Below are 11,397 nucleotides of genomic sequence, written 5' to 3'. Positions count from 1 at the left end.
CTTCGGACCATTCGGGAGCTCCTCCTCATGTCCGTGATCTCATCATGGACTCTGAACATCCTATATCGTTAACGAACGTTACGCGCGCGGACCTATGGGTTCGAGAATGATGTAGACATGACCGAGACACTTCTCCGGTCAATAACCAATAGCGGGACCTGGATGCCCATATTGATTCCTACATATTCTATGAAGATCTTTATCGGTCGAACCTTTATGAAAACATATGTAGTTCCCTTTGTCTTTCGGTATGTTACTTGCCCGAGATTCGATCGTCGGTATCTCCATACCTAGTTCAATCTCGTTACCGACAAGTCTCTTAATTTACTCATTTTGTAATACATCATCTTGTAACTAACTCTTTAGTCACTTTGGTTGCAAGCTTCTTGTGATGCCATATTACCGAGAGGGCCTAGAGATACCTTTCCATCATACGGAATGTCAAATCCCAATCTCGATCCATGCCAACTCAACAGACACCTTCGAAGATACCTATAGAGCACCTTTATGATCACCCAGTTACGAAGTGAAGTTTGAGACACACAAGGTATTCCTCCGAATTTCGGGAGTTGCATGATCTCATGGTCGAAGGAACATGTATTTGACATTAAGAAAGCAGTAGCAATAAACTGAATGATCATATGCTATGCTAACGGATGGGTCTTGTCCATCACATCATTCTACTAATGGTGTGAACTTGTTATCAAATGACAACTCATGTCTATGGTTGGGAAACCTTAACCATGTTTGATAAACGAGCTAGTGTAGTAGAGGCTCACTAGGGACACGGTATTTGTTTATGTATTCACACATGTATTTAAGTTTCTGATCAATACAATTATAGCATGAATAATAAACCTTTATCATGATTAAGGAAATATAACAATAACCACTTTATTATTGCCTCTAGGGCATATTTCCAACAGTCTCCCACTTGCGCTAGAGTCAATAATCTAGATTTCATAGTAATGAATCTAACACCCATGGAGTCTTGGTGTTGATCATGTTTTTCCAGTGGAAGAGGTTTAGTTAATGGGACTGGCACATTAAGATCCGTATGTACTTTGCAAAGTTCTATGTCTCCATCCTTGACATACTCACGAATGGAGTTGAAGCATCCCTTGATGTGTTTGGTTCTCTTGTGAAACCTGGGCTCCTTCGCTATGGCAATTGCTCTAGTATTGTCACAAAAGATTGTCGTTGGATCCGATGCACCGGGTATTACACCCAGATCGGATATGAACTCTTTCATCCAGAATCCTTCATGTGATGCTTTCGAAGAAGCTATGTACTCCACTTCACATGTAGATCCTGCCACGACGCTCGGCTTAGAACTGCACCAACCGACAGCTCTACCATTCAATATATATACATATCCGATTTGTGACTTAGAGTCATCCGGATCTGCGTCAAAGCTAGCATCGACATAACCCTTTACGATGAGCTCTTCGTCACCTCCATAAACGAGAAACATATCCTTGGTCCTTTTTAGGTACTTCAGGATATTCTTGACCGCTATCTAGTGAACCACTCCTGGATTACTTTAGTACCTCCCTGCCAAACTTATGGCAAGGCACACATCAGGTCTGGTACACAGCATGACATACATTATAGAACCTATGGCTGAAGCATAGGGAATGACTTTCAATATCTCTCTATCTTATGCCATGGTCAGACTTTGAGTCTTACTCAATTTCACGCCTTGCAACACAGGCAAGAACCCTTTCTTTGACTGGTCCATTTTGAACTTCTTTAAAACTTTTTCAAGGTATGTGCTTTGTGAAAGTCCTATTAAGCGTCTGGATCTATCCCTATAGATCTTGATGCCTAATATGTAAGCAGCTTCATCGTGGTCTTTCATTGAAAAATTATTATTCAAATATCCTTTTATGCTATCCAGAAATTCTATATCATTTCCAATCAGTAATATGTCATCCACATATAATATCAGAAATGCTACAAAGCTCCCACTCACTTTCTTGTAAATACAGGCTTCACCATAAGTCTGTATAAAACCAATCCTTTGATCACCTCATCAAAGCGTATATTCCAACTCTGAGATGCTTGCATCAGTCCATAGATGGATCGCTGGAGCTTGCACACTTTGTGAGCATCCTTAGGATTGACAAAACCTTCTGGTTGTATCATATACAACTCTTCTTTAAGAAACCTGTTAAGGAATGCAGTTTTGACGTCCATTTACCACATTTCATAATCATAAAATGCGGCAATTGCTAACATGATTCTGGCAGACTTAAGAATCACTATGGGTGAGAAAGTATCATCATAGTCAACCCCTTGAACTTATCGAAAACCTTTTGCGACAAGTCGAGCTTTGCAGACAGTGATATTACCATCAGCGTCTTTCTTCCTCTTGAAGATCCATTTATTTTCAATGGCTTGCCGATCATCGGGCAAGTCCACCAAAGTCCTCACTTTGTTCTCATACATGGATCCTATCTCAGATTTCATGGCCTCAAGTCATTTGTTGGAATCTGGGTTCATCATAGCTTCTTCATAGTTCGTAGGTTCGCCGTTGTCTAACAACACGACTTCCATGACAGGATTACCATACCACTCTGGTGTGGTACGTGTTTTGGTCGACCTACGAGGTTCAGTAGTAAGTTGATCTGAAGTTTCATGATAATCATCATTAGCTTCTTCTCTAGTTGGTGTAGGCATCACAGGAACGATTTTCTCCGATGTGCTACTTTCGAATTCTAGAGAAGGTACACCTACCTCATCAACTTCTACTTTCCTCCCACTCACTTCTTTCGAGAGAAACTCCTTCTCTAGAAATGACCCATTCTTAGCAACAAAGATCTCGCCTTCAGATCTGTGGTAGAAGGTATACCCAATAGTTTCTTTAGGGTATCCTATGAAGACGCACTTCTCCGCTTTGGGTTCGAGCTTATCAGGCTGAAGCCTTTTGGCATAAGCGTCGCATCCCCAAACTTTAAGAAACAACAGCTTTGGTTTCTTGCCAAACCATAGTTCATACAATGTCAGCTCAATGGATTTAGACAGTGCCCTATTTAACATGAATGCGGTTGTCTCTAATGCATAACCCCAAAATGATAAAGGCAAACCGGTTAGAGACATCATAGAACACACCATATCTAATAAAGTACGATTACGACTTTCAGACACACCATTATGCTGTGGTGTTTCAGGTGGCGTGAGTTGTGAAACAATTTAAAGTGCGTTATATCGACTAGAGGGGGGGTGAATAGGCGATTTTTATGAAATTCTTCACTGAGGAATTTGCCGGTGAGGAAATTCCTTAGCGAAGAACTATTAGCAGCAGAATAAGTACTCAAAAGTAAACATAACAGAATACAATCATAGTCATCATGATGAAATGAAGACAGGCACAGAGTACAAGAAGCGTAAGCACAGGATAACACATGACGAAGACAAACAGATTGAAGAAATTGAACTAAGGAAATTGAGAAAGTCTTCAGTCAAAGTCTTCAAACACAGATATGAACAAGCACACAACACAATTATGAGGAAATGAAAGAGTTGAGGAAATAGAACCAGTAAGCTTGGTGAAGACAATGATTTGGTAGACCAGTTCCAACTGCTGTCTCAGTTGTACATCTGGTTGGAGCGGCTGAGTATTTAAACTCGAGGACACACAGTCCTGGACACCCAATCCTGAACACGCAGCTCAGGACACCCAGTCCTCACCATATTCTCCTTGAACTAAGGTCACACAGACCTCGTCCAATCACTCATGGCAAGTCTTCAGGCGACTTCCAAACCTTCACAAACCCGGTCACTCAGCGATCCACAATTCCTCTTGGATGCTCTAGACCATGACGCCTAACCGTCTAGAAGAAGCACAGTCTTCAAAGGTAACAAGCGTCAGATCCACGCAGGATCAATCTCTTCAGTGATGCTCAATCATTTGGGGTTTGTAGGTGTTTGGGTTTTTGGTTTTTGGTTTTTGGTTTTTCCTCACTTGATGATTTTCGCTCAAAGTCCTCAGAGGATGGGTTGCTCTCAAATGACAAGTGTCAGTTTCTCTCGGAGCAGCCAACCAGCTAGTGGTTGTAGGGGGCAGCTATTTATAGCCTAGGGAGCAGTCCGACATGATAAGACATAAATGCCCTTCAATGATATGACCGTTAGGTGAGTAGATATTTTGGGATAGCTGGCGCATAGCACAACAACGGTCGGAAATTTGAGTGTCAAATTCCTCATGGCTATCATGTTCCTCACTGTGTAGGAAATCCACACTGGCGAATTCCTAACTCCTCAGTCAGAACAAATTCCTCAGAGACCAGAAGAACTTCGTCGCTGTCACTGAAGAAATTGACTGAACTGTATGAGATTTCCAATGGCTTCACTCGAAGGGATTGGTAGGTGTAGGATTTTGAGTTGAGCATCACATGGAAATTTTTCCTTAGTATTTCCTCGACCCCCTTTAACAGTACGGTGTTTCCTATGACTCAAGAAAGAGAAAATGAAACTACGAAAACAAAAGTCTTCACGCTTCATATTCCTCGAATGAATACCAAGTCTTCAAGGTCACACCAATTTCTTCACTTTCAAAGTCTTCAGAAAGTCTTCAGAAATTCAAAGTCTTCAGTCGAAGAACTTCATTTTTAGGGGTCGACTTTCTCTGTAAATATCAAGCTCCTCATAGACTTATAGACCTGTGTACACTCACAAACGCATTAGTCCCTTAACCTATAAGTCTTCAATACACCAAAATCACTAAGGGGCACTAGATGCGCTTACAATCTCCCCCTTTTTGGTGATTGATGATAATATAGGTTAAGTTTTCAACGGGGATAAACATATGAAGTGTAACTACTAATATTGAGGAATTTGATTGCAAGATATAGAAGAACTCCCCCCCAAGATGTGCATAGTGAGGAATTTGCTTTTGAAGCAATGCACACTTGAAGAGTTGAATCATGGAGATCTCCCCCTATATCTTGTAATTCATACACGCATTTGGCATATAACAGTGAAGAATTTGAAATGCATGATGAAATATGGTGACTGATGTAATTCAGCATGCGTGCAATAATATTTAACGAGGAATAAGCATGCAGAAAAACACATCAAGAGTATCAGAGCACCATCGGGTTTAAGTTTACAACTCGATCCAATAAAAGTCTCAGAAGAACAAGAGTTGTAACTTGAAAAAACGCCCATATAGAAAGACCCGCTTGAAGACTAACTCAAAATTCTCCCCCTTTGTCATCAAATGACCAAAAGGATCGAATATGAGGACTAACGCCCCTGAAGAATATCAAGTTGATGAAGGAGCGCCAACATTGTTGGGGTCGTTTGTCGTAGTAGGGCCTGCCGCAGTGTCGTCCAAGTCTTCATTTTCATCAGTGTCGCGCGATGAAGAATATGAGCTGGCCACCAGAGAAGGAACCTTGACCTTCTTGAATTTCTTCGATGGAGGTGCAGACCAGTCAAAATCTTCTTTTAAACTCATGTTCTTCAGATCTTCTTCACCATACAGATGTGACAGGATTGCCCAGGTGCGACCGAAGACTTGATGGAGGTAGTAGTGGTTTTTCTTCACTGCATTGTGTGTGGCAGTCATGTTGTGAAGACGTGAACCAAACTGACGCTTAACCCATTTGTGATTTCAATCCACCTTCTAGTGAAGACTAAGCAGAAGTTCACGACCAATCATCACGCGCGGAGCAGTGGCTTGAGGAGTGGACTTGGGTGCATTGGCAGAGTCATGTGTGGCAGAGTCATCATTGGTGGAATAAGATGCAGTTTTGCGAAACTGACCATCCAATGGACGAACGCCTTCATCTATTACAGCTGGTGCCTTGCCCTTTCCATCAACTGAGGAATATGTCTGCTTGAGGACTTTAATTGGGGGCAAGTAGCTGAGGTGATTCTGGAAATCAGCTTTGTAGTTGAGTGAAGACCTTGTCCTGAGGAATCTCATAATCCATGGTGCATAAGGCTTCAGCTCAAACGGAGACAGTGCAACATTTTCCATAGTCCTCATGAAGAAATCATGATAATTGACAGGAATGCCATGAACGATGTTGAATACCAGATTCTTCATGATGCCAACAATTTCCTCATCAGATGAGTCGTGGCCTTTGATAGGACTGATTGTCCTCGTAAGAATACGATAAACAGTTCTGGGCACGTACAACAAATCCTTCACGAGGAATTTGGTTCTTGGTGCTTGACCTGGCTTAAAAGGTTTCATCAGCACTTGCATGTAATGATGTGTGAGCTCAGGTTCACTATAGATGCAGCGAGCTTCTTCAAGGGGAGGACTGAGTGGTAGAGCACGAAGCATTTCAGAGGCTGGTGCAGTGTAGTGAGTGTTTTCAGACATCCAGTCCAACACCCAGGAATTCACATCTTAAGCATCTCCAGTGATGTGCAGCGTTGCATAGAATTGAAGAATCAGTTCTTCATTCCAATCACAGATGTCAGAGCAAAAGTTTAGCAGTCCAGCATCATGAAGAACACTGAGGACTGGTGCGAAGCACGACAGAGATTCCATATCCACGTGAGGAATATGCTCATGGTAGAAGATCTTCTCCTTGTTGAACAACACTGAGGAATAGAAATTAGCTTGACTAGCAGTCCAGAAACGCCTCTTCCTAATGCGAGCAGAGTTATATGGGTTGTAATCTTCGAAGAATACGTGCTCGCCGAAGAAATCATCAGCCTTGAACTTTTGCTTGCGTGAATGGGTCCTTTGGCTTCGGCAGAGGAGTGTCAGTGAGTTGCATCACGAACTCAGGAATCTCAATCACAGGTTCTTCAGGCTGAGGAATTTCTGGTTCCTCCTCAGTGGCAGTATGCGTCGTTGGTTGTTCAGCAGCAGCAGTTTCTTCAGCGCTAGTGGCTGGAATTTCCTCATGGACAGATGCAGTGGGATGAGTTTCTTCAGAGCCCATTTGTATAGTTTGTGTGGGGGACTGAGGAATTTGCTGTAGAGGGGTGAACATTGGAGAGTTTGGATGCTGACTTTCCCAGAATTCATCACTGATTACGGGTGTGGAGCAGCCAACGTCCACATCTTCATCTTCCATTTCTTCAATGCCGGCCTCTTCAGCTGTGAACTGAGGCATAGGCGAGGAGATGATAGGTGTTGAAGGGATCACATCCACTTCAATTTCTTCATCCAACGGTTCAGATGAAGCAGCAGAAGGAGCATCTTCATCAGATCCGCTGGGGATCACATATTCTTCATCAAAAGGAACAAGGTCTGAAGAATCTGAAGCAGCTGATGCTTTCCTTTTCTTCACTGCAGCACACTCTGCAGCCTTGGTATTCTTCACATCTGATGCAGATGGAAGGATTGGAGCTGAAGTTGGTGCAGGAGCAGCTGAGGAATCTGGTTGATTTTCTTCAGGCACAGCTGATGCAGTTGCCCTGAGTTCTTCATTTTCTTCAGGCGCACCACTAGTGGGTGCCCTGGCAATTTCTTCAGCGGCTGGAATGCAGTCATCAGCCCTGTAACTCACATTTTCTTCAGCATCCTGATTGTCATCAGCGGTGCTGGCATTTTATTCAGTAGGCTGAGCGGATGCATTAGCCTGAGGAATTTCCTGTTGCGTTGGGGCTGCAACATTGGAGGTGAACTTTTCTGTGATCTTTACAAATGTGACTTTGGCTCCCAGCCAGTCAGCATAATAGCGATCAAATTCATCACTCAGTTTCTTGATTTCAGATTGGAGAGCAACAAGTTCTTCAGGTGAAAGCTTCAGAACGTTTTGCTTCAGAAAGCGCTCTTTCTTGTACTGCGCTTTCTTCACTCTCCTCCCCTATTCAAACTTCTATTTCTCTTCTGGTATGAAGTGAGTCAACATGTGACTTTGACCAGGAGTCAGCTTGAAATCAGGCAAGGGGGTGTTGGGGTCCTTGTGCCAAACATCAATGTAGTCAAGGATCAACTTGGGATCCAAAAGCAGTGGCACCTCTGATCCTTTGGCTCTAGCGACCCTAACTTGCCTGTCTCTGATGATTTCTGCAAGTTCATCATCATCAGCTTCATCTTCTTCAGACGGTACTTGGAAAGCGACTTGTTTCTTTTAAGGACTTGGGCGAGGACCTCGTCCAGCAGTGGCCTTTGTCTTCAGCAGTGAGGTGCCAGCTGAGGAACTTGGTGCAGCTGAGGAACTAGCTGAGACACCTGAGGCAATGGAGATGCCTGCAGTCCTTTGGCACGAGGCGAGATGCACAGGTGCTGAGGATTTAGTCGGAACAACTGAGGGCTTAGGTGGAGGAGCTGAGGACTTTGGAGGAACAGGAGCAGCATGAGGAATTTGCCGTGAGGGCTTTGAGGATTCTGGCCGTGAGGGCATTGTTGAGGAACTTGGCCTTGAGGGCATTGTTGGTGAAGCACTTGGCTTGCGCGCAGGCTTCTTTGACATAGCCTTCTTTGGCTTGACAGCAAAGGCCTCAGCAGAGGGAGCAGCAGCAGCAGAGTCTTCATTGAATTTCCTCACTGCTTCTTTGGCTTGCTTAGCCAACTTGCCTTGGCGCTTGGCCCATTCATCAGGATAGTCCTCACCGCGCTTGAGGCTGGTGGGATCAGCGATTTGGCCAGGTGCCAATGGAGCTCTTGGGCATGGAGGATTGAGTGCGAATTTCTTCATATACTTAGGAGTGACATATATGTACTCCCTCCATTCTCTTGCCCATCTCCTCTCTATCTTCTAAATGCGCACTTTGCGCTCATTCTTGGTTTCCTCAGTAGGTGTGCAGTACCCAGCATATATTTCATCAGGGTTCTCAAACGCTGTATTTACCTCAGGCCTCTTTCCTCCCTTATGTGGCTTCTTACCATCAGCCATTTTCTTCAGTTGAGGAATTTGAACAATTGAATTCTCTGAAGAAGTATGCAACTTTTCTTCGAGGAACGCTGCAAATGAGTTAAGTTGATGAGAACCTAGTGATTCAGCAGCTGACATGTGTACCCTGGACGAAGAACACGACGAACTGGAGTTAGGAGATGTGAAGTTCGTCTGTGCAGATCTTCCACGCCCTAACTTGGCGGAGGAAGACGGCTATGGCGGCGGCGGAGTGAAGCTTTCTGCGGTCGGCGTGAGTACGTCGGTGACGAGGTCGAGGCAGTGAAGCTCTTCCTCACTGGTGGCGATGAAGTAGCGGCAGCGCTAGGGTTTGAGAAGCTCGAGCTGGAGAGAGAGGTCGAGCGGAGTAAAAGAAGTGAGGAAGGGGTGGAGGGGTATTTATAGCCACAGTGAAAAAACTGCTCGCCCGAAGAAATTGGACGAATGTGCCCCTGACCCTTCTCATTCGCTTTACATATGTCACCATGTACTGAGAGGTGGATATCATGTGCGATCGTGGGTGAGTGGATAAGTATAACGTGGGATGCGGAACGGTTTGAGCGGCAAAGCCGAAAATTTAGATAAAATAGGTTTTAAAGTTCCGTTCACAATTTCTTCAGCTGACAAGGACATAGTGAAGATTTTGAACGAGTTTCAAATTGAACGCACATGAAGAATTTGTCAACAGATTGGGTTGAGTATAGCATAGAGGGGAAGGGTCCGATCACATTCACTTAGCAGAAAACCAACTTGAAGAAATAGCAATAAGTGAATGCTGTAGAGGACATAAACTCACATATATATAGCCAATGAAGAAAAACAACGGAAACAGTGAAGACTATGCAAAGTTGAAGAATATGAATAATTTGAGGAATTTCAACTTTTGGTGGTGGCATGACCCACCGTATAAGAATGATGATTTTAGACACCGCGTACAATTATCGTAGGGTTCTGAGAATCGAATTCTTCATTAATTTCTTCACACTAAGAGTGTTATTCTTCATTGATTAGAGAAAAATGTTTCTTCATGTGTTGCACATCTAAGTCATCAATTTTGCATAAGTGTTAGGATGAGTGTCCTTTTCAAAGAACATTCGAAGATTCTAGGATATTTAGCTCACACCGCAACTTGCTAAATATCTTCTCATCCAAGGGCTTAGTGAAGATATCGGCTAGCTGTTCTTCAGTATTCACATGCTCAATAGAAATGTCGCCCTTCAACACATGATCACGAAGAAAATGATGATGAATCTGAATGTGCTTTGTCTTCGAGTGCTGAACTGGGTTGTGAGCAATCTTGATGGCACTCTCATTGTCACAGAAGAGAGGCACATTCTTCATGTTGACGCCGTAGTCCTTGAGAGTTTGCTTCATCATAGCAATTGGGCACAACAAGAACCGGCGGCAATGTACTCAGCTTCAGCAGTAGATAGTGATACGCAGTTCTGTTTCTTCGAGGACCAACAGACCAAAGATCGTCCGAGGAAATGACATGTACCAGATGTTGACTTGCGGTCCACATGATCACCAGCATAGTCAGAGTCAGAATATCCAATGAGATCAAAAGCCGAGCCCTTGGGGTACCATAATCCAAGTGTTGGTGTGTGAGCTAGATATCGAAGAATATGCTTCACAGCCTTATGGTGTGATTCCTTCGGTGTAGCTTGAAATCGGGCACACATGCAAACACTAAGCATTATATCTGGCCTAGATGCACATAAGTACAATAAAGAACCAATCATGGAGCGGTATACCTTATGATCGAAGTCAATACCATTTTCATCAGTGCACAGATGGCCAGTTGTGGGCATAGGAATTTTGACGCCTTTGCAATCTTGCATGCCGAATTTCCTCAGTACATCCTTGAGGTATTTCTCCTGAGATATGAATATGCCATTGCGTTGTTGACGAATTTGAAGACCTAAGAAGAATTTCAAATCTCCCATCATAGACATTTGATATTCTTCACTCATAATATAGGCAAATTCATCACTATAACGTTGGTCAGTACAGGCAAACATAATATCATCAACATATATTTGGCACACAAACAATTCACCATCATAAGATTTAGTGAAAAGAGTAGGGTCGAGTGAACCGGGTTTAAAGCCTTTCGTCATGAGGAATTCCTTCAAAGTATGATACCAAGCCTGTGGGGCTTGCTTGAGGCCATAGAGGGCCTTGTCGAGTCTGAAGACTTTGTCAGGATTCTTTGGATCTTCAAAACCTGGGGGTTGAGCAACATATACTTCTTCCTCAAGCTTACCATTGAGGAATGCACTTTTCACATCCATTTGATATAAAGTGATATCATGATGGTTAGCATAAGAAAGTAATATGCGAATAGCCTCAAGTCTAGCAACAGGTGCAAAAGTTTCATCGAAATCAATTCCTTCAACCTGTGTGTAGCCTTGAGCTACAAGCCGTGCCTTATTCCTCACCAGAAGGCCATTTTCATCTTGCTTGTTGTGGTAGATAAACTTTGTACCGATGATATTGTGCTTGCGAGGATCTAGACGTTTGACTAGTTCCCAGACATTGTTGAGCTTGAACTGATGTAATTCTTCTTGCATGGCCTGAATCCACT

Source organism: Triticum dicoccoides, chromosome 2A, assembly GCF_002162155.2.
Source record: "Triticum dicoccoides isolate Atlit2015 ecotype Zavitan chromosome 2A, WEW_v2.0, whole genome shotgun sequence".
Lineage (NCBI taxonomy): Eukaryota > Viridiplantae > Streptophyta > Magnoliopsida > Poales > Poaceae > Triticum > Triticum dicoccoides.
Note: the sequence above shows the minus strand (reverse complement) of the source record.